This window comes from Aphelocoma coerulescens, chromosome 1 (genome assembly GCF_041296385.1).
Source record: "Aphelocoma coerulescens isolate FSJ_1873_10779 chromosome 1, UR_Acoe_1.0, whole genome shotgun sequence".
NCBI lineage: Eukaryota > Metazoa > Chordata > Aves > Passeriformes > Corvidae > Aphelocoma > Aphelocoma coerulescens.
In genome coordinates, this window is record NC_091013.1 from 99235878 (window position 1) to 99259454 (window position 23577).

The window sequence follows — 23577 nt, forward strand, 5'->3', positions numbered from 1 at the left end:
ATCATCCATTTTGGTCACTTTCTGTAGAAGATAAGGGCTGTTTCATAATAATCTTTTTTTGTTGGAAATAAAACCCCCAACAAATAGCTCAGGGGATGCTTACTATTTTAGGGATAAAAGCTAGCCTGTTACATGCTATTTTTAAAAGTCACTTAAAACCTGACTTCTTTTATTCTGAGGTCTTCTCTTGATCACTTGCATGAATCATCTTTTGTATGAGAGACTTTATCTTGTTTTAGCACAAGCTTTCAACTAAGATTCCTTTCATTGTGCCTGAACATCCAGCACAAGGATGAGTTCCTATGAAGAATCACCAGCTATGATGGTGGTCTTCAGCTAGGACAGTCTGCTGCTTCACACCTTCTCTCATTCTCTGACAGGCCAAAGGATGATCTGGTGGCAGGAAAAGGGGAAGAGAGGAAATACAAGTTTGCAAAAGCCACACGTCCTCTCTGTAAACACCTCTAACAAGAGGGCTGGCAGCTGTGAGGGGTAGAGAGTGCTGGCAGCTGTGTCAGGCAAGGCCAGGTGTTCCTGCAAGTGGCAGGCTCTGGCACATTTGTTGTTTCTTATTTCTGCTCGTTGAGCTAAATCCCTGTAGGAAATGCACTGGTGGGTCTGCACAAATGATCTCCTATTGTCTTCTCTGCAAGGCTGATCATATCCCCTCTTCCTTCTGGGCTTTTTCTTCCTGCCTCGCGCCACATCTCTCTTCATGGTTAGGCATGCTCCTAGGTGAAGTGGAAAAACAACTTGCCTTTCTACTGTACTCTCAAATGCTGAAGGTACTGAGCAGGAAAATCAGCTCTGTGGGGAAATTCCTTCTGCCTGAGATTTGAGTGTCCCCTTGCTCAGGATGTGTAAAATTAAAGCTCTCCATATGGTCCCTCCGGAAAAGCCACGTTTCTCCTTTAACATTTCCTTACCTGTGCCCTGGCTGTTCTAGCAGGCTGTGTTTTCTATGGGGATACGCCCAGTTACAGAGGATGTTTTTAAGCTTCTTTAGCACACTTGTTTTCTCTTTTCCCCTGCTTTCAGAAATGCCAACAGCTCTGCAGTGCTGTCAGCAAAATTATTTAGTTTGAATCCTACTGAGTCTCAACACCTCCAGGCAAAGGTGGCACAAAGTTATCTTCTTTCCATCATAGGTCGAAAGGGCTTGGCTTGCCTTCATTCTGACACCTCATTGTCTAAATCTGTAGTTCACATTATTTCCTGACTCATGCTGAAGTTATACTGGGTGTAAATTATAGCAGAAAGTACTCAGAAGACTTCAGGCTGGAACCAGTTATATTCTCTCTGTGCTTTGCAATTACTTACTCAGCTTAACAGGCTGCTTTCAACTTTTATGGCTAGAGTAGCATTGTTGTAGCTGGCCAACAGGACTGGGACATCTAGAGAGCCCTCTCCTGTGTAACTGGGGTGCCTACAGCAGAACTGGTGTCTTTGCTGTAGACTAGCAGAGCGGGTTTGTCATCTTTAGAGTAAGCTTTGGCGAAGAAGCCTGGCTCCCTAATGCTGCCCTGCTATATTTAGACCCTCTTCTGGTGTGCCCACCCAGTGCTGTTCCCCTTGTTTGTTTCCTCCCAAACAATGAGACCTGAAAGAATTGCTTGGAAAGGGGCCAACGCTCTTGCAAATGAAACTGTCAGGCAGCCAAGCTTTGCAAGGGCCCCTTGTAACATACTGTACTGGGAAATGGGAAGTGATTGTGCCTCTTCGCTTCAACCTCCACCATGGGCTTTTTCCCCGTGCTAAGAGCTCTGTGGTGTGGCCCTGCCCTAGGGACTGTCTTTGAAGAGCTGTCAGAAGACACGGGGGGAATGCCAAGAGGCAACAAATCAGGATGGCAAGGAGCAATGTAAGATCTGCTCTGTGTTCTCCCTCACCCCTAATCCTGTATTCCTGCCAGAGTGCATTTTACCAGCAGGTTGTTCCTGGAAAGCTTTTGCTATCTCTGCCCTGATTGTAGTAGAGGCTGTTCATGTACATATAGGGTTACAGGTGTGGCCAGATGCCCTTCTCCCTCACTCCATTGCTCTTTTCTGCGCTCTTGTGGTGTTTGGCCACCATTCTCTGCAATGGCAGTACTGCAAGGGGAGAGAAAAAGCAGCCCCAACCCTACTGGTGTGCAGAGCAAGAACCACATTAAGATTACTTTTGCTTGTTTTAAACAAATGGAGCCAAATTAAAAAACAAAGAGGGGGAGAAAACAAACAAACAAACAAGCAAGCAAGCAAACAAGCCATACATGGAGAAGAGAGAATGAGAAGAGGTTTCTTTTAAGACGGAGAAGTCTGCCTGATCCACAGCGGCCTAAATCATGAGAGCCTGGAAATCATAGATTTGCATCCAAAATGGATTTGTTCCGTTACCTTAAGTTCCAAATTTGCTGCTTCTTTTGGCCCTCTGAGCCTAAATATCTCTAGCCAGAAAAGGACATGTGTATCCCTGAGGGAGCTTCCAAGAACATCCTTCTGCTGGATCAGGTTTGGGTTTTCCTTCAGACCCACAAGGACTAGAGAGGGTTTTTTTTTTTTTTTTGGGGGGGGGGGGTAAATAGATATATATAAAAATAGACACCAACATTTCTTACGGGTGGGTAAGAAAGGTGCTGAGTACCAGAATGATAGAAAAATTTAGGGAAAGAGAAAGATCAGCTAGAAAAGTATCTGCCCAAACCACACAGACATCTGCTAGTCCTGCCTGAGGAGTATAAACCTCTTGTGAGGAGGAGGGCAGGAGTGCATGTGACCCCAGTGCCAGTGCCATGCTCACACTCCACTGATCACCCCATACACAGTTCTCTGGCAAATTTAAGAGATGCTGGGACAAATCCTATGGTTTGAGTTATAGTTATATAGCATCTTTTTGTAACAATACCAAGTATTTCCAACTTGAAAATGGAACCAACTTTTTAAAACAGCTTAGGAGAAGGCATGCTGTCAGGAAGAATGCAGCTGGGGCAAAAGTAAGTAGATAAAGATATTTTGACTCCATGGGCACACAACACTGATTCATGGGCTGTATAGGACAGCAGTCTCAGGAAGAAACTGTAGATGAATAGAGGGTACAGGGAGCAACTCAAGTGCTACAACTCAAATTTCACACGTAAATCAGTGAAAGGGAGAAATTAATGCAGCAAGGAGAGGCTGTATTTCAGACTGACCCCTAGCAGGCAGGGTCTATAGGATACAGCAAGCAAGACCCTACATTGTTGCACTTCAACATATCACAGAAGACAATGTGAGTAACTCAAAGGTCCCTAATAAAACTGAGTCAATTTTGAATGGCCTTTGTTGTAGGAGATCAGGGAGTTATTAGAAAACCCAATGTGTTGGGTTTTCTGGGTTGTAATATTATTGTCACACACAGCAACTGTCTTAAAATCCCAGCTTGTGGTGTCAGGGGGTTTCTTGTAAGACTCTCAGATTTCAGTATAAACCACTGCCAAAAAAGCTACAGCCATCATTAGTGTACAGAGAAATTTTAAAGATGTAAACCCTAAAAACTTAGAAAATTTTGGATGTCAAACTGAGAAACAAAGGCCTGTCTCTATAGCAGCTCCTGATGAGTGCACACAGGCTGGACAAGAAATCTGTGATCTTGGTTTGTGTTGCAGTAGAGAAGGAGGTTATTTCATACTTGCTGTTTATTGCAGAACACAGATCCACTGTGCTCGGTAACTAAAGATCATTTATGGAGCCTTAACAGTCAACAGGAAATTATATTTGCATTTTGCCAAATCCCTTTATCATTATGCCATTTTGAAAAGAACTGTTCATCTATTTCAGTGGTTGCTTAGGAGACGTGAGAGGGATTGGTCTGCAGCCATATCCTTTTCTGACTCTCCAAGACAGTGCTGCAGCCCCTTACCTATAAGAAAGCTACTGGGCAACTGCTTAAATGGCCAAGGAGATTTTACCCTTGGGATCCTTTTGTGACCTGTTGTGGCAGCACAGTGGAAGAAGTCCTGAACTCCAGCTGAACATAAAACAGAAAAGGTTGCCAGCAGGGAGAATCAGGAGAAGAAAGTGGATTAATGACATCCTGAGAAGCTCAGGGAGGGCAGTGAAATGGCTGCTGAGGTGGTACTAATTGTTTGAGGAACATACAACAAAAACCTGCATTTGGTGATCGCAGAATGGGTCCTGTTCTGAGAGGAGCCTCTTGCTGAAACTTCTGTTTAAATGTGAAATGAGTAGGAGCAATGGGAGGACTGCTAGGGGTGCAATCATAGCTGGTTTGGGGGTTTTTTAATTGTGTTTTTAGCTTTTAAATTAAATGGACCTTCCTTTTGGAAAATGAAGCTGAGAAATCAATGGGAAGTTTTGACACAGTGTATTAAAGGCCTAATCTCACACCAGCAAAGTGAGGTAAGTCACCAGTGAAAAGACTAGAAAAAGTTTGCAGAAGTCCAAGATCTCCTTTCCCTACAATTTGCAGCCTTTTCTGGAAGTTCTGGGAGGTTTTCCTAAATTTATTCATTATTTATTATCCTTTTGATTCAATAACTACTGCTCTTATCAGCACTACAAAGTCCATAACAAGTTGGAAAACCAAGGAAGACTAGATTTTCTTCTTTGGTCTCACTGTGAGGCTGGAAAGGCTGAGATCTATTAGCTCTAAAGCCTTGTGAGACATGAACCAAAAAGAAACAATTCCATTCACAAGATACTATGTCCTTTCCTTACTAAACCAGTTTTATCAGCTTCTCTGTCCTGCACAACTACTGGGTAGCTCCACTATCAAATAAAAAGTAGAATTAAAATGCTGTCTTTCTGCATCTTAATCGAATTCCAGTTCCTATCCAAAAATAGCTTGACACAAATCAAATTTTTAAAAAATATATCATGTAAATAAGCAAAACCATTTGCTATTTTCTAACATAAGTAAATGCAAATTATGGATTTGAATAAATGTGAGCAATTAGATTGTTCTATTTACATGTGCAGAGAGCCCAGTCTAGCCAAAAGTTACTAAATTTAGAGGAAGGGCTATATTTAGTTTCAAATCAGGATGTTTTAATTACCAGCTAACAGGAAGCAACCTTTTTAGTTCAGTTTTGTTTTGTTTTCTGGTAATTTTTATGGAGTTTTAGAAATAACTATAAATATGAAGCATAATTAAAATAGATTACACCAATCATCCTTTTTTTGCTATCTGATATTTTTAAGGCACACCGTTCTCAAACAGACATAATCACATATCAGCCATGTGGAAACTACAAATGCTTTTCTAAGATACCCCAGTTTGTGCCAACTTACAATTGTCTCCCTTTTAAACTATTTAGGCTCCCCACAAATGAGTTGGAGCTGGATCATCTCTTTTCAGTTTAACCTTTGCAATAAGTAACATAATTTCTCATGTGTTTGCTGGTTTTGCTCATTCTTTCTGGCCAGAGAAGAAGTAGATAGCAGTGGAGACCCCCAACACTCAGTGTGTGCTTAGCAGCCTCCAAAAAAAAGAAAAAAAATTACAAAACATCCCTTTTTCTGTTCACTCTAGGCTAACACTAGCTCCTGCTTATTACAGGCATGTGAAACCACAGCCACTCAATACCTGAGGGTTATAAACACTTTTTGAACTCACTGTGAAGTGCCACTGCACCTGAGTACAGCTCTTGAATCAGGGATAGTTATTTCCAGAAGACCTTGGAGTCTCTGTCACCTCTATCAGTCCTCCTGCTCTGCCCTTTCCGGGTACAATGTTTCCCATACTTCAGCTTTTCATGCCGTCCTTGGGTTCCCAGGGCCCGTTTGGAGCCTGCAGAACAATAGCAATTGCTGAAAATATGGAATGAGAGAAAAGAAAACATCTTGGTAAAACACTCACACACTGGGAGTAGGATATAAAAATAAGATGTGACAGCTCAGCTCTAGGGCCCCAGGATCTATAGGTTGTGGATAAAAACGGCTTCTATTTTTCTTCTAGAGTCTTACCTCTTATTGTGCTTCTGAAAATGCCAATAAGGAGACAGATCCTCTTTGTCATCTCTCCTAGGGAGTACCTTCCTCCTGTGCCAATACCATCATACCTTCTATTACTGTAAACCATTCTGGATCCTTCTCCCTCCTTTTATTTGGCTCCTAATCTCTGTGAATAATTTTGCAATGAATTGTTTATTCAGCAAATCTCACTTCTTTTTCTACTTTTGGAGTGACCCAGAGAAGATTGAGATTTCCTCAGGTTCTTTATTATGTTATGCTATCTGGCAGGTTTTCTGCAGTTTCTTCCTCTCGTCCATGGATTGGCCATGAACTTTGACTAGTTGTGGTTTCAGGCCTTTGGGCCAGCTGTGAGGAGTGAGACTGCATGGCCTGAGAAAAATCAAGAGCACAGTCACATGCCAATGTTTGATTGCAAGAAGATCATCATTATTACTTTCAGGTGCTGTTAACTTTTACACCTGTATCTTCCACTTAAGGAGGATGCTGAAGGGCAAAAAATTTAAGTATAAGACTGTGTGCTGTCAAAGGGGAATAACTTTTTCATTATATTCAGAACAGTATATAGCCTCAGATATAAAATTCAGAGAGAGAAATGACAACTGAGAAATTATATTGTCAAGCTGCCAAAAGCTGCTTCATTTCACTGCTATCCTGGGGCACCCTAGTGGTCTCCATGTCCCCATCCCTGCCCCTGATAATTTGTTGTTTGGTTGCTGGAGGCAACTCTTTAGGCAAGTGGAGCAGGTAGTGATACAGGCATAAACCCAAAATGCTCCTTCTTTTAAATACCGTGTGGGTGTGGGTTGCCATAGTAAGGAAATCCCGTGAAAGGATGTCCCAGCATTGGTGTAGTGGGAAGGAGGGCCCTTTGAAGGGACATACTGGTCTTGGCTGGCCTCTGCTGTGCTGTGCTGGCTGCACCTTGCTCTAATGAGGGCTTTGGTGCAAAGAGCAGGCTTGCTGCACGCTCCCATCATCCCTGAGCTCCTTCGTTTACCTTCCCAGCAAGGGAAGGAGAGGCAGGGGCTTGGAGAGGAATAGCAGCATGGTTTCTTTGAACAGTCACTGTGCAAGAGTCAGAGCACTTTGTGGAAAAAGAAGAAAACAAGGGAGCTCCACCCTTTTACCACAGAAACGTCTCAACCACATCCCAAACCTCGGCTAGCTAGAGATTCCTTCCTCGCATTGAGAAACGGAAAGGGAGCCAGGAGAAGTGGGATGTACAGGGACCCAGAGATATTTTTAAACGTGCTGGAGGTCTGATTGCATAGTTTTGGCCTGGTTTTGTTGGCACAAGGCCCTTTCTTTACTGGTTTGGATAGAGCACGCTTACTGAGGAGGCCCTCCTCATGAGTCAAGATGAAATTTTCTGGCTGGAGAGACAGCTTTGGGGACGAGTAACCAGACCCAGCAGCTTTCCTAAACATGCTTGTTCTGCAGCCTGCTTTGTTAAGGAGACCCTCCTCTCGGACCTGCTGCTCCACGTACTAAAGCAGGACTGTCAAAGAGGACCTGCTGTGGGTCTTGACACAAGATCTTCAGATGAGGACTTCAGGCCAAGACAGCCTTTCCTTCCCACACAGCTCTTTGGCTGTCCTACAGCCAGAGCCTCCATTCCCTGTGTGGGAGGCAGGCAGCCACCATGCCATGTTGGACAGACCCTCTGTCCTTACAGAGCTGTGCCTCGGGGCCTCTTACCAGCTTGCCAGCCACAAAAGAGGACCACAGGAGAAGGGAATTGAGGAGGAACCAATTAGGGACATGAGCCATGACTCAACTTTGCCCACTGAGTGTATGTGAAGAATGGGCAGGGAAAGAACTGTGGCTGTAGTCAGGGAGGGAACTTGGGTTCCTTACGCCTTTGAGAGGTGTAAGACACCACTTCTAAATGAGAAGGTCAAAACCAGATGATGAAATCCTGTTGATTAGGCTGTGGAGGGAGGCTCTGCACCCAGTATTCTTGATCACTCTTCATCCAGTGGGAGATGATGATGAGGAATGGGAGGCAGGAGAGGCCCAGACAGTTCCCCACACATGGCTGATCTCAGCCCATGTCATGCTGTGGTGATGCTGTATGTTGTGGTGATGTGGGACATCCTGTGACACAACTTGTGACAAAGCCAAGAAAGTTTAAAGTGCTAAAGAAGAAAAGCTTCGCCGTGTTTATTTTTGATAGAAACAGGAAGGATGCTGGTGAGGCTAAAAAGAGCCCAAGCCATGTCCTTTCAGAAGCCTACACCTAACAAACTGTATTTTCCAACACATGGTAAAGGCAAGATCTCATCCTTTACGTAACAGCTTTCATGGAGAAAGCGTTCAGTTAGATGGGAATTTCTTCACCTCCTGCTGAGAAACAACTCTGTCTGGGTGGTAAAAGAGCTGTCATTTAAACCTGAAGGTAACAACAAGAAGCACACATCTGAGAAATCAAACTTGTGGTAGGTAGGAGTTTAAACCTGTCCAGAGTAACAGTGCCATATAGGCCTTTCCTGAGGAAGGAAACACAGGACTTGTCGTTAACACACTTCATTAGGGGCCTCAGCTCATCTGCAAGGGAGCACCTCCATCACTTCCAAATTAAGCTACTTGAAGGAATAAGCTACTCTTGTGGGTCTTGTTGCATGCAGGGGAATCCTTGATCCAAATGCTGATCACAATCTTTGTGCTTCGTGTACAAATGCTGCCAGAGCCACAATCCTAAGCTAAGGGCTCCTCAGTTTTTCTTACTGATTCTGGTTTTAAAGCAAGTAAAACTTGCCAAGAGGGATCAAAGGAATAATATAGCCTCACTTTCTGGTAAGTTAACTTTTCCCCCTATGGACCTATATTAATTTTGTCCTTTCATTAACGGTGAGAGCAGGTAGATTTGATTTTTGAACAAAATCACAGTTAGTAGCTGTTAGTAACACCTGATCCTGCCTCTCTCGGCAAAACACACCTTTCGAAATCCCTGTGTCTGCAGTAACTAAAGCCCCTTAATTCAATCATTTGTCAACCATTTTCCTCTGAAATAAAATTAAAGTCTGCTCTGACGCAGTTGCTGCAGCAGGAGCAGCATGTAGGGCCTTCCATCACTTGACACTGGAGGCATTTGTGGGGGACACAGTTTGACATCTAGTGGTAACGTGTGGTATAATCCCAGAGCTGATACAGGGAGTGCAAGGGTCACAGTCCGGCATCCAAGATGAGGGAGTATCCCCCCTTCATCCCAGTACATGCTTGTGTGCTGCCTGTACAGCCACACATCGGTGTTATGTGTCTTCTTATCCTGCACTGCCTTTTGACTATGGCAGAAAAACAGCTAAGAGGTAGACCCAGGTCACATTTCATCCAGAAAAGAAACATCTTTTAAGATTTGTGTTTTGATCTCTTTGCTTATGATCCCTTAGTTGGTTCATTGTGCAAGAGCAGGAGGGTCTTAACACAAGTAAAGCATCAGAGGATGTGCAAATAGTTAATTCTGAAGTCTGGCAGGAGGCGGAGTTTAAATAAATTTGGGATATTTCAGCTTCAGGTTTGATTGGTGCCATTAATGATTGCAGCCAGGAGAGTCTTGTGAAGCTGCTCTGCTCCTAGGAACTGAATAATGAATGCACTGATAGAACCGTCTTTATTAAAAGAAAATGTAGGGAAGAGCAAAATGTTTCAGGTGATTTGAGCAGCAGCCCAAAGTAACACTTCTGGAGGGTTACCAAAAGTTGAAATGTTTTTTATTTTTTTACTTCTCTACATTTTCTACAATCAGAATGGGAAAGTATCACTATCCCTTCAGAAATATGGTTTTAGCCCAACCTATACTCAAAAACTTATGGGGAAATTGCATGCTGTCAAAAGTTTGGCCAGTTTCTTAGCTTGGACTGCAAGGGTGAGCAGCTCCTTTGAACTTGCAAGATCTGCTTCTTCCCACTGAAAGCAACCTGTGCAGACAGAAAGTGGCCAGGCAGTTTCTCAGTCTGCCTGGAAACATTAGCTTAATATGTATACAAGGATTAGTAACAATTTATGTAATACATAAAATCCCTATTAGTACTTGGTCTTTGCATATTAAGTGCTTTAATTAATTTTGAGTTAAATATTTTTAAATTGAATGTTAAAATTAACCCATCAGCCCAGGTACACAAATCAAGTTTTATTATTTTGGTTTTCACTTGTTCCAAGCTGTTCATTTGTGCCCTTCCCAGTAAAAATCCCCAGTTAAAAGTTCCCCAGTCAAAATCCCTTTTCAAACATTAATCACTTGTACACCATAAGAGTTATCTTTCCTATGTTTACTGTATACTTTTACAAGTGTTTTAAGATGTGTTGGATGTATTTTTTTATGTTTTTACTTGTACTTTGGTTCCAAAGAAGATTTCAAAACCCCAGTTCCAACAAACAGCACAGCCCCCACAGCCATTAAGCTGTGGAGCCCTGTAAGCGCCATACCAACCTGGATTTTAATGATTGGTGGACAGAGATAATCTGTCAAAGGGAAAACACCAATCACCTTAAACCAAAGGGGCGGACTGTGGGCGGACTGTGGGCGGAGCAAAAGCTATAAAAGGGAGCAAAAGAAAGACACGCCCTCTCATTTCCTCTTCCCCTCCAGCTTGCTAAGTTCAGTGCTGGAGAAACCTACTCCTTTTCAGGGGCCTTTAGAAATATATATTTCTTTTTGACCAGCCTAGCACTGCAAGCCTTTTTTTTCTCTACCTGAGGTCCACTGCTGCCTAAGTCTGAAGATCTTGAATCCCTGCGCTCCTGGGGCATACCTCCTGAGCCACTAGGATCCCAAATTTTTATATTTTGCTAATTTTTGCAATTTTTCAATTTTTCTGTTTTAATAAATTGTTTTAATTTCTACTAAGAGTTGTCTCTTTCCTCACAATTTACAAGAGATTAATTTGGCCCGCTGTGTACAGCTGCTGAAACAAAAAGAATAAATGTTAATTAGAAAATATTTTAAGAGTTCTGAAGAATTTTCTTTTCTTGTCTCTTCTCTTCCTGTAACTGCAGTCAAGTGCTCCTCAGGGCAGGAATTACCTCTATCTGTCAGGAGGGTGCCACAAACATTTGTGGCACGAGACAAACAGGGTAGTGTTTCCTCTAGAAAACAGGTACAACTACAGAAGGAGGAGAAAATCTAGCAATAACAGGAGCTTGGCCAGTGGCATCTCTAGTGTTTTCTTGTTGGTGCTGATCTTGAAAGAAAATTTTGTGGCTGATATGCTTATGCATGTGTAATATGATAGAGGTTTAAAGGAAGACTATCGAACAAGAACAGTGAAAGATTATTCATAATCAAGACATTACTCTCAACATGAAAGTATATAGAGTTCTTTTGAAGGGAGGGGGTGAAAAACAGGGGGGAAAGGCCATTACTTCATAAAAGACCTTGTAGCCCTCTCCTACACATCTCATCTTTGCAATCAGCCTGTGTAGCTGCATGTCCACCTCCAAGCCTGGGAACAGCCAGTGAAATCCCCGTTGAGGACTACTGCATAGGAGTACAAACACAGAAAAACTCTAGAATTTTTAAACATTCTTTAGAAAGTGTATGACTCTATGTTAACTTACTATAAGTGCTCTTGACAAGTTTCCATGAACACATTTTTTTTTTAAATAACACATGAATAATTTGGAGAGTGGCAACTCAGATGAACACAGAAAAGTCTGTATAGGAGAAAGTTGAAAAGATAATGGCCATGTCTTTGGTCTTGCAACACAAATAACAACTAAATCTTCTTATCTTGTTGGCATTATCTTTATAATGATAGTGATAACCAGTGCTGTTCTTGCTAATGATAGTGATAACCAGTGCTGTTCTTGCTTTGCATGGTATTGTCCCCTTAAGCATCGGTTGCATTTTGCTGTGACTGTACATTATGTTAAAACAAAATGACAGGGAAAGTCTTTAGTGAAATTTATAAAATACTGGTGGGAATGAATGCTGCTGTCCCCTAGGTAAGAAATGTTCTGGTCTTGATCTTCAAAATAGAAGGATGAAGAAATAGGATTTTTGTCCCTATTTGTGGGAGTTCTTCCTTCCCTTTTCTCCTCCCATCCTGTCTCCTCTAACAGTTCTGCAGTCCTTTCATCTGGGAAGGTGAAATCCTGAGTACTCAGGTGAGTGCTGCCTTCTGCTGTACAGAGAGGGGATCCTGGTCCTGGTGTTTTACACCACAAATCTCTGAGCCTTAAGGGCGTGCTGTATTCCCTGCACAATGTCAGCTCTCTCTTCTTTTGTTCCTCAGCACCTTGCTCTCTGTGCTCCCATTCCTGCACCTTAAAACAAACATCAGTTCATTTGCTAGGGAGAAATGGCTGAAAGAAGACACATGCCTCAGTGTATTGGCTGATGCCCTTTTGCAGACACAACAGAGCAGGGACTACTGCAATCTGTCTCTGGGTACTGTTCCTATTTATCAGGAATGGCTCTCCAGCTTAAAGCCTCCTGTTACTGCCTCAGACCCTCTGAGCCCACAGAGGCCATGCAAGGCACAGAGCCAGGGAGACAGGGGACACAGCAGCCTGTGACCACTACCCACCGTGCTTACAGCAACCAGCAGGAGCCCCAGCATCGCCACAAACCAAAAACACAAACCAAAGAGCCTGGATAGACCTGCCTGTGTATTCCCGGGCAACAGTTTCCTTCACAACCCAGCTGTCAGACACTTATTCTTTGCAGCAGTGCAGCTCAGAGGCAGAGCCCACACAGAGGTACTGGAGGAGCAGAGCTTTCCCTGCCCTCTGGCAGGTGCCCTCCTTACACAATGCCCTTGCAGAGCAAGGGCCATTCTTGTGCTAGCTGGGACCTGTGCCCACCACGTGCCTGGCCATCCTTCCCCGGGGGTACCATCCTGCATCCTCTTTAAAGAACTAAACTGCAACAGCTCCAGGGCTGGAGCTCAAAATGTTTTTCCTGACAGATTTTCAAAGGAGATGTCAGGGGAGGATTCTTCTCCCCCAGCTGTGCAATGCCTACGTCAGACCTTAACATCTACAATATCTCTTTTTATGATCAGCCACAACGAACAGGCACTTGAAGGGCATGGTTCATCTCTTTTTGCTGACTATAAAGGAGGTCCACAATGATGAGCCTAGATGCAGACGTCTGCATTCAATCAAGGGAGGGAGATGCATTCTGTCCCAGTGCCCAAAATTTTTGGAAGCTCTAAACATTTAACCCCATTGCTTAACATTCAGAAATTATTCTGCATTTTTTAGGCTGAAAGCATTTCTCTCTTTTTTCTGGCAAGCTCATTCTTTCCCTTCTTGCACGCTTTATAAAAAAGGAATATCTTGGCATCATCTCAGACTAAAATGGTGGATGCTAGTTAATTGTCTAACAAAATTGATTGATTAATTTTTTATCCATCTATTTATAAAACTCTCTTAACGTTATGAAGTGCTATAGAAATGCCATGTTGTTTGTCAATAATTAATGAAGTAACATCTGGTGGGCACAAAGATGGATCGCTGTCCCACAAATTAAGGTACACTGTGTTAACTTGAACTCTATTTTTAGGTGAGTGCAGCTCATTACAAGCCTTCACAGAACAGTTTTGCCTAAAGAATGGTCCTTACAGCTTTTATTGTTGATCTTGCTGCAGCTCAAATAAAATAGTAGCCCAACACTTTGTTTTCATTGGGATTATTATAAATATTCTTCCCTCTTTCTCTATTCTGCTCAATTTCTGGAGCCACCCCAGCAACTGGGATACCTGGTCTCCTGCCAATGCTCCATCGAGCAGCTGTCCTGTGAGCCTCTCCAGTACCCTCCCCAAGAGGTAACTCCTGTGAGCATGTGTGTGTGATGCTAATGAGATGCATGTGGCTTCGTTTAATAAGTTCAGAGGAATGTGTTGTGCGTTTGGGTTCCAACGGATCCCTCCTTTTCAAGGCTGCAGGAAGTAAATCAGTCATGTTTTAAATGATCCCACGCTCCAGCTGCTGCAGATTTGGAAATTGTTAATGAATGCTACTCACAGCATTATCTGCTTGTGGCCATATGGCTCTGTGGGGAGAAACTTCCAGCCCAAAGTATTCTGTGCACCTTTCTGCCATTCTGGCAGCGCTGCTGGAAGGTGACCATCACCGGGCTGGAAGGTGACAAACAAGTCTTATTCAGTAGCCAGTGCACTGCAACTGGGCATGAGGGAGAATTTTATTTTTATGGCTTTTACACAAGCTACTGGGGCAAATTTTGTTTTCTGTGCCAGTGGAGAGCAGATCTTAAAAGCCTTGACTCCTAATGATCTGTGGACAGCATCCTGCTTGGCATTCTAATGCATGAAATTAATCCTTTTTGATGCTGTATTCTGACTTGGAAATTCTCTGATCCCCTACTCAAGGCTCAGCAACCTTTGGAACAAATGTCCATTCCTTATCCCTGCATTCCAGTGCCAGAACTCTATCCCCCTGTGTGTGACTAGTGGGAGGCTTTATCATATTGAATGTAGACTAGTAAAAAAATACAGGTTAAAAGGGACCTCAAACATTCATTTTACCCATCTTCTGCCCAAAAGAGAATTACCTGTATCTGGGCCATTCCTGGCAGATATTTATCCAATGTCACCATGATGGAAACTCACCCATCCAAGACAATCTACTTCAGTGCATCTGTAGCCTTAAATTCCTCTTGCTGCAGTTCATTACATTTCCTTTCTCCAGCACAGATATGAAAAAAAACCCAAAAAATCCCATACGTTTTGCAGTGGCCTTTTATGTGTTGAAGACTGTGCCTCACATCCTCCTCCTCAACCACTGTCATCTTCTCTAGCTCAGGCAGACTCTCTGTCTTTTCTCACACATCGTTTTCTCCACCACTGACCTTTGTTGGCACCCTCCTCTCAGACTCTGCCCAGTTGATCCACAAACATTTTGAAGTGTGATGCCAGTTGTTTAAATGAGATCATACCAATCACTAGTGCTGAAGGATTACCCAGGCTCTTTACAGGAGTCTAGCAATACATCTGAGTCTGGTCTTACACATTTTCATAACAGTGTGACATTGATGATTCACTGTCTTATTTTGATCTGGTGGAAACCCTTCCCACCCACCCTTTTCTCAAACCCCTCTGTACAGGACTGTTACATAGATAGCAACAAACAGTTGCTTTTCAGTATCTGAGGGACTTGCTTCTCTTTGAATGTTGCTGATTTCCCCCGGGGAAAGATGAAAATTCTGCTATAGCTCCCAGATATACCTTAGAGGACCAATCTCCAAATTCTTAAAATTATTACACTGATTTGCAAAGCTAAGTAAAATTAGGCTTCTCCCCACATGAGGTCCTTTTAACCCCTATGGGAAGCTTTCAGCCTATTTTGGTAGGCAGCAGCAGAGCCTTGGCCCTCCCTGGCAGCAGGATGGAGTTCACTCCAGCGATGGGAAGGCCAGGAAGGGCTTGGCTTCAACTGCAGCACCCCCTGAGCAGGAAAGAGAGTTTTGTCACCTCTCCTGCTGTAAGGGAGTACTCTTATAGTTTAGAGGAGAGCCTTTTGCTAGAAAACCTAGGGCATGGTTAGCATATTATCTTCTGTTGCTTCCTCATGCAATGGAGAGCTGCAACAGTCCCTTTGACATTTCACTGAAAGGAAATGTCAAGGAAAGGCCCCTTTAAGTGTTGTTCCAAGGGCTTCAGAGCATGCCAACAAAAACAGGCAGGGATGATTAAATTGCAGACCAGCAGAGGTGAGTTTGACACAACAGCTGATGTTTGGGTCATCCAGTGCCTGTTTTCTGTCCAGAGGATTTTCCTTTTGAACAGAGGAGGGTCCAGTCACACAGGTTGTTGGGCTGAAGCACGGAGACAGAGCTCAGAGATGAACTCTTCATGGGCCCAGGGGAGGCAGATAACTTCCAAAGGGGCTGCCTCATCATTTTCATGCTGTTACTATGCATATGTGGCTGGAGGTGAGTGCTGAGGGGAAGGTCTGTAGCAAAAGCCGGCTTGTGGCTCTGTGAGGATGATGGGACAATGCTCTGCACAAAGCAGTAGGTGGGTTACTGCTCACAGTATCATGACAACACAAAGAGCTTCCTACCTGCCAGTGGCCCCTTTCCCCTCCTCCTACTGCCCAGCCAAGTTCTTTGACCTCCATGCTCCCCACTCAGCGGAGAAGGGAACAGCCCTGCAGCAAAGCCAAGGACAAGGCAGAATTGTCAGCCTCTGCCACTGGTGTCAGGGTCAGGCCAGCTGACAGACAAGGAACCATTTGAGCTCAAGGCTTTGGCAAGTGAAACGAGCAGTGCTGGGATCGATCACGCACAGGCCTGTGGGTATTCATCATGGGTTATAGGTGCTGTCCCCAGAGGATGGTGCTTACAACAAGGGGCATCCCTATCTGAGCCTCTGTAAGAGGTGGAGTTGGGGAGAAGACCTGGACCATATGGAAAAACTTGTAGGAAAGTTAATGCCCTACTATGTTTAAAAAAAAACCAAACAACTTTTTTTTCTCAACAGAAAAACTCTCTTTTTAAATGAAGCTAGTTGCTGATCTAATTCCAAATGCTCTCTGCTTGACTTGAAAGTGATTTCAGCAATGCTTTGATCTACACCCAAAAGCCACTGGGAATAGTACCAACTGCTCAAATAGGCAAAAGCCAAGAAAGGAAAGGATCCCTACACTTAAAAAAAAAAAGCATCCTGGTTTAGGCCTCCACCAGATCCACACTGCATCCAGGCAAGGTCACAGGTTCGTAGGAATGCTTCTGTTCAAAAACAGCAATACCCTCTGGAAGGTCATGTGCTGTTGGGAATGATTTCCTTCTCTTTCTAGATCACTCTATCCAGCCTTCTAATTACAGCTGGCTAGATTATTTTTACAAATAAATTATACAACTAATTCAAGCCTTTATCCAGTTCATGAATCATTAGCAAACAGACTGCTTTTTGTTGCTCTTGGTAATTATTTCATGAGTGGTTCATGCAAATAAACTCCATTCTGTGGGGGGTGTCTGCAATTTGCTGCCTTCTCCCATTCAGGCCGTCTAAGTGGCTCCCTCGCTGATGTGCTGTGCTTTACAGCTCTTGAACTACGTGTCAGAATGCTTTTAATTACAAGATTTCTCCTTCCTAATGCAGAAACCCCCCCGCCACAGCTGTGTCCCAAACGTACATGTCAGACAGAACCCCTCTCAGACCCATCCTCATGAATAAGAAACAAAAGACAGTGGGGGAGGAGTGGAGATGAGCAGCTGTGCAGAATCTGAATAAATATTCACTGATTCCCTTTTCTGCAGCATCTGCTGTCTAAGTCTCCTCCTCATGTGCAAATAACACATGAAGTGTGTGCAGGGAGAGCTCAGAGACAGTGGTATGCCACTTTTTTCTAGGGATTGGCCCAAAGAAGTTAACAAGTCCTAACCATGCCTCCAGACAGAAACAGAGATGCTTCTGATTATTATAATCCCCATTGCTGCCTCATCTTCACACCTTGTGCTTCAGGCTCCCACAGCCCATCTCCCGGGGGCGTGCAGCTTGGCATATCCGAAGGAGCCAGAGGAATAGCAGAAGTTTTCATGCTAGAGCAGCTCTGTTCATCGCCTATCATTGTACACTCTCCTAAAAAATGATCAGACAGATGTGTTCTAAGATGTAGTAAAATAGCTGATGGCATGCCTCATGTTTTCGTGTACCTTTTGGAAAGAAATGCCTTCCTGACTGTGATCCACTTAGACTGTGACACATGACAATTGGCAGCGGTGGTTGTTTCCACCTACTGGGTTGTTGAGCAAATTCTGTTGTTTTTGCACAGGCTAAACTATTCCTTTCCCCTGCCCTTGATTTTCCCCTTGCTGTACTGTGTTGAATCCACAGCTGCTCTGCTGAGTGATGTGTATCCTTTGTGCCTGTGTATTACTACCTGTATCCCAATGCAAGAAGAAATTCTTTCTACCCTATACCAAAAAAAAAAAAAAAAAAAAAACACACAAAAAAAACTTGGAATAATCAGTTCACACTTAGCCCTAAGGCAGTTGTTCACAAGATGCTATGAGCCAGCTCCCTGTGGTTCAGTGCTCACGTTTTCTCTTTAATGGTGCTCCCCTTTATTTACAACTTTTTATCTGCCATGCCTTGAGGGCACTAACAGACCTCAACTGCCCTGGCTAGCTTACCTCTGGCCATTAGCCCAGACCTGAGCTTCCATAAATCTCCTGAGTTATGTTGCCTGTGTACCTGTGCTCAGCGCTGTCCTGGCTTAATTAATTCTTTTTCTGGAGAAATACTGGGTCCACCTTGTAGAAGGTCTCTTCTTGTTCACTGGTGGGAACCTGGACTTTACTCACCACCTTGCCTAACCACAAGCTAACAGCTTGGGGCTGTCAGTGGACTCTGCCTCAATCAGGACCCTGTTTGATGCTGTGGGACTGTGCCTGGTCAATGAGGGCATCACCTGGGCTGTGATTACCTCTGTGACAATAATTTCTCCTGGTTGCTTTATGCCATGAGCATCATACTCCAAGGAGTTGTCATTTATTAACAGTGTTGCACCAGGAGTTCACAGAGTGGCAAAGATGCATAATACATCAAAATGCATACACATAAAAATGTGTGAAGCTTCCGACTTTGAAATAATATGACTACCTCAAATCTCTTCCACTCAAAAGTAGCCATAATTGGCTACCAATGGCTGCCTCTTGTGGACAATCCTGTCCTGCTGCTCTCGAGGAACAGTTGAGGTTAAAGCTGTCACCACAGTTGTCCCCCTTATACCCAAACTGATCAGAAGGGATGAAAAGTTGCTGGAATCTGTCATACATGTGGCGTATATTCCACTCTCCTGTGGAAGATGGGGCATTTCAGTCTCAGCAGTTGTCAGGGTGACATCTTTCAGCAACGATAAACTTGACAAAGAGAGTGAAGGGCACTATTATAAACAATTAACCTGATTACAGACTATATGTAGCCCCTATATGCATTGCAGACATTCACAGAGAGATTCCTGCCATGCTGTAGGGATTTCTATAGCATAGTAGCCTTAAGCTGGAGGTGGGAAAGCGTCTTGAGGAAGCAATGTAGGAGCATGCTGTGCCAAGTTCATCAGTCCATAAAAAGCTATCACAGGCAGTTATCTGTTTTAAGAGGCTATTTCGTTCTTTCTGCTTTGAGAGCATTCCATTTATTATCCTGGTTAGAAAGAACTGCTAATTCGTTCATCAAAGGCTTGCTTTTCTTGGGTTTGTTTTTTTTTTTCTGAACAAAAACTGAGTTTTCAAATGAACAAATGCTCATGAGAAATGCATGTTCTCTTAGAGATTTTAATTCTTCAGAATAAAAGCACTTGATTCTTCTCCAATTTTTTGTTTGTTTAGGCTGAGGACGGGGTATTAAAACAAACAAACATTTTTGTATTAGAAATTTAATTGGATGAAATTGCTTAATATGACTGATAAAAGATGGTCCAGATGAAATGAAACAGAAATTATGATTCAGTGATCATATCTAAATGAAACAAAGTTGGGGGTGGGGGAAACTTTGAAAAAAAATTGAAAGCTATATATTTGTGAGGAGATATCATGAGTGGAAAACAGGCACCATATTTTGCTATTCCCAGTGAAACGTAAATATGTTTGGGGAAAGTTGATGGGGCTTTATAGTTACTGTTCATCAATTTTAGTCAGAGCTCTGGCTGTGAATTTCACAGCCACAGATTCCCTGTTGATATTCTTTTTCTAGACCTTTGGCTTCAGTGAATCCAGAATGTTTTCAAAGTGTTCATTGCAAGGAGTGAAACTAATAGCAAGATTGGAGTCAGCTAAGAAAGCATGACAGACTGAAGAAGCTCTGGCATCAGAGCACTGATTTGGGACCCTGGCAACAAGATCACAGAGTAATTTAATTCAGATTGAAAGGGAGGACTTCAGGATATCATCTGGTCCAATCCCCCGCTCTAAGCAGGGCCAGCTACGAGATCAGACTGAGTTGCTCAGGGCTTTGTCTATTCTGATCTTGGAAACATACAAGGATGGGGACTGCACTTGACCCATCAAACTAATGGTTAGTGACCTGAACCTTATCATCCTGAACCATTTAATCTATTTTATGCTTCTGTTTATCTCCTCATGTTCCCACCACAGCAGTATCTCTGGGCATAGTAGTAGAGTGTGATGCTAAAAAAGCTGTTTAGAGGGGAGCTGTCTCTACCCCTGCTGGCTGACTGCCACTTCCCTGCTGCCTCATTCTAGCATTTGTGTGCATTCATGGTTAAATATTCAGATTCCTTGGTGATAAACATGAGCACGATCAAATAACAGACGGAGAAGCTCTCCATGTCACTTTAAAACGCGTCATGTCTAGCAGACTCTTAGTACAAAGGTACTTGCATGGTGCCCTAACTTCCTTAAGCAGTATTTTTTACATCCTTGTCTGTTAAGCACCTGTGCTGCCTGCTGATAGGGAGCCTGACGTCAAACACATGTTGGCTAAAATTCAGAGGCACAACTGTTCTTAATCCCCGAGATACACTCAGAGTTAAAGATTCATACTTGGTACTTGCAAGTCCATACTAATGGCTCAGTGCCTGTTATAAGGAAAGATCTTTATGTATAGGAGACCTGCTAACAAAAGTGGTGTCGTGAATAAAGTTCTGCAAACTTCTCATGTTCATTTCTGTAGATGGCTATAATGGGAACTGAGGTTGCTCTCCAGAACTGGATTAGTTCTACACCAATAATGATAACTTCAGCTGACTTTCAATGCCAAAAACAGAGTAAATTACTTGTCATTACTCACACAGCTGCCTGTTTTTATTAGGACTAAGTCCTGGACTATTTAGTGGACCATGCAGTGTGGCTGTGCACTGAGAAACTTCAGTAGTGGACTCTGGAGAGGACAATAGACAGAAAGGTGGATGCAAAGTCATCGTCCTGACTGTTTCATTACACATTCTGCAAGACACAGCTCCTGGTCAGTGAGGGTGTCTAGAAGACACTCGATGATAATGGCAACTGTTATGCTTTTCATTTATTTCTTGTCAATTGGCTCTAGCAGAGAGCCTCAGCACGTAGCCATACACTCTTTTATCTGCACTGGCATATGCCAAGATAGATAGAGTCGAAGTGCCTGTATGTCTACAATCTTCATCCTTAAGTCCTTACAGGAGCAGAAAAACCTCAGAGTCAGCAGGAAGACTGCCAGCATTCAGTCCACAGCTGCCTGTGAGTGTGTCCACACTGCTGCTTTAGGGACACAAGGAAAATGCTCCTTCTGCCCTTAAAGTCCAACTGTACCTATTAGGGATCCATGAGATGGCTGAGAAGAGCATGCCAGAGGTGGCCAGAAGGAATCAGTGACTATTGACTTCCTGAAAGTTCTTGATTTTTATTTTCCACGGGATATGGTGTAAAATAGGATCTCCTCTTAAAATTATTTTTTTAGGCATGACAGACTTTGCTATGTGTTGCATTCCAGGGAATGGTATATTCATAGGGGAAATTTCAGAACAAAGGCCCTAAAGAAAAAGAGGTTTTTATTACCTAGTCTGAGAGTATCTGTACATATTCTGGATTTCAGGAATTCAGTTTAGCTATATATTTTTATGCTATCATATTTATAACTGTTATCGATGACCCATATATTTTATATGAAAAAAGAATACTTTGTTAAAACAGCTACAGATACCTACTGCTAAAATCCACTTGCAGAAATGGTTACTGGCAAAGAAAAGTCCTTTAGCATTCCTTTCTTTAACATATCTCAGCCCAAGAAAAGATATTCACATTTCCAGCTAACTGAATCCCAGTTCTCAGGTACTTTGCAAATGGGGAATAGCACAATAAATACCAACTGTCTTTTAAGTCGCACTGGAAGTCAAAAGTTCACCTCTCTGAAAAGCCAAGATGGATATGCACCTTCTGCAGCAGAGAGGGTGTCAGATGTGTTACTTTTCCAGAGGGAGGAAGAGATTATACTTGAGATTTTCCAGTTTAGTGCATTTGAGAGACATTTTTTATCCATTTACTCCTCTAGCATCAGTAGCAAGAAAGTGTGCGTGAAAGAGATTACTGAAAATATAAAGCCATTCAATAAATCGATAGTGTGCTTTCACGTGGAATATTGTGTTCATTCCTAGTCACCAGCCATCAAGTGGTAGCAGTAGAAATGGAAGTAGCTCAGAGATGGGTGACATGAATGATTATCTGCTTGGGAGGCTCCTGTTAAAGAAAGATTGAGAAGGATGTGATCTCTTAGTTTAAAGAAGATACAAATAAGAAGAGTAAGGTTAGTGAAATATATAACAGCAAATGGAAGACCAAAAATAGGGTTAGTATTTCTTGGGATTCTTCCCATTAAGACAAACACTGTGAAAATTCTGGGCCTGGATTATTTCTGCATGTGTATATTATTACAATAACTAGAGTTTAATGCAGCATCTTTTAAAACTGTGAGCTTTATAGACAAACTTAAATACACAAAGCACCCACTCAGCATTCAGCCTCACCATCCTGTGGAACAGCTGTAACCACTCTCAGTCTGCACAAGCCACCACAGAATGAAAATTCTACATTTACAGACATAAGTTTCAATAAATATTTCTACCAACACATATAGGAAGGCTGTACTCTTCTTCCTTTTCCTCTGTCTGTTTGGTTTGGACTAACAGTGGAATGAAGCACAAGTTTTTCAATAGCCTGATTGTTAGGGACAGCTAATTTGGGTTCTGTAACATTTAGGGCTCAGTGAGATGATTCCCTTGAATGTATCAGTGTTCAGCAGTTGAACTTTCTCTGCCATGGGAATTATTGCATCTCTTTGTTTATATGCTTCAAAGTCTTTCACAGCCCTTGGTCTTACGTGGGGTCCAAGGGTGGGAGGGGTCAAGCCACATGGGGCTACTGGGAACCTGATCAGTTTATAAGAAACAGTGTGGTACAGTTGCTTTTGTTAGGCAGGGACTGGCCTGTATCACCTTGGAGAATTCTTGCATTCATATGTTCCTAAATCAATGCACATTCTAGCAGCAGGATAGCAGTGTGCACATTATGAAAGCTTGCAGGATTTTTCTCCATTGCAAGCTAAACTTCTGGTAATAATCCTGGTTCTTCCCACTGAAGGCTGAATATATGACCCACTGCAGGCTGAATATGTGACCCACAGAGCAGTTCACACACATAAGTGTTATCTGCTATTTCTTTTATTTACTATGAATATGTTTATTCCCTCAGCTGTCCTGCTGACAGAAAGAGAGCCGCTAGTGATGGAACAAAGTAGAGCTACATGCTGGGGGAATTGGTGGAACTTGTGAGATCTAGTTGAAGATGCAAATTTGCCATGTTATTTCAGAGTCTGGTAGAATAAATCCTGACACTTCAGACCTGAAGGCATGGAGCACATTTGCACAGGAAGGGTGTAAATCATGCTTTGCTCAGAGCTTAGGCAGTAGGAATTGTGGTGCCCATGTCTTCAGCTGGCTCCCTCCAAGAGCACTCTTTAAGCACCACCAAGGCATGTTGCAATGCAGCGCTGGGTTTTTTTCTCTGTAGTCTTCACTGGGATGTCAGAGTGCCAGGAAAGGTAACAGCCCACCTGCCAACATATCCTCACCATCCCAGGGTTTCAATCCAGAACCCCCTGACAGCACTGAGGAGCCCTAAGCTCTTGTGACGAATATGCTTCTCTCCACCCGCACTGCTGCTAAACCT

General features: G+C 43.0%; 1 protein-coding gene across 2 annotated transcripts in view; it reads right to left on the reverse strand.

Annotated features, from left to right (window-relative positions):
* Window positions 1-6273, reverse strand: part of ARHGAP31 (Rho GTPase activating protein 31) — a 73307-nt gene extending 67034 nt beyond the window's left edge. Inside the window, exons 1-2 of one of the 2 annotated variants that reach the window (XM_069020677.1) lie at window positions 5943-6273; window positions 5593-5766 (exon numbers count right to left, since the gene is read on the reverse strand). The gene's annotated coding sequence lies outside the window, so the exon portion shown is untranslated. Of the gene's footprint in view, window positions 1-5592; window positions 5787-5942 lie in introns of both variants that reach the window. The other variant, XM_069020668.1, reaches the window with a different exon arrangement.
* Between the last annotated feature and the right edge of the window lie 17304 nt (window positions 6274-23577).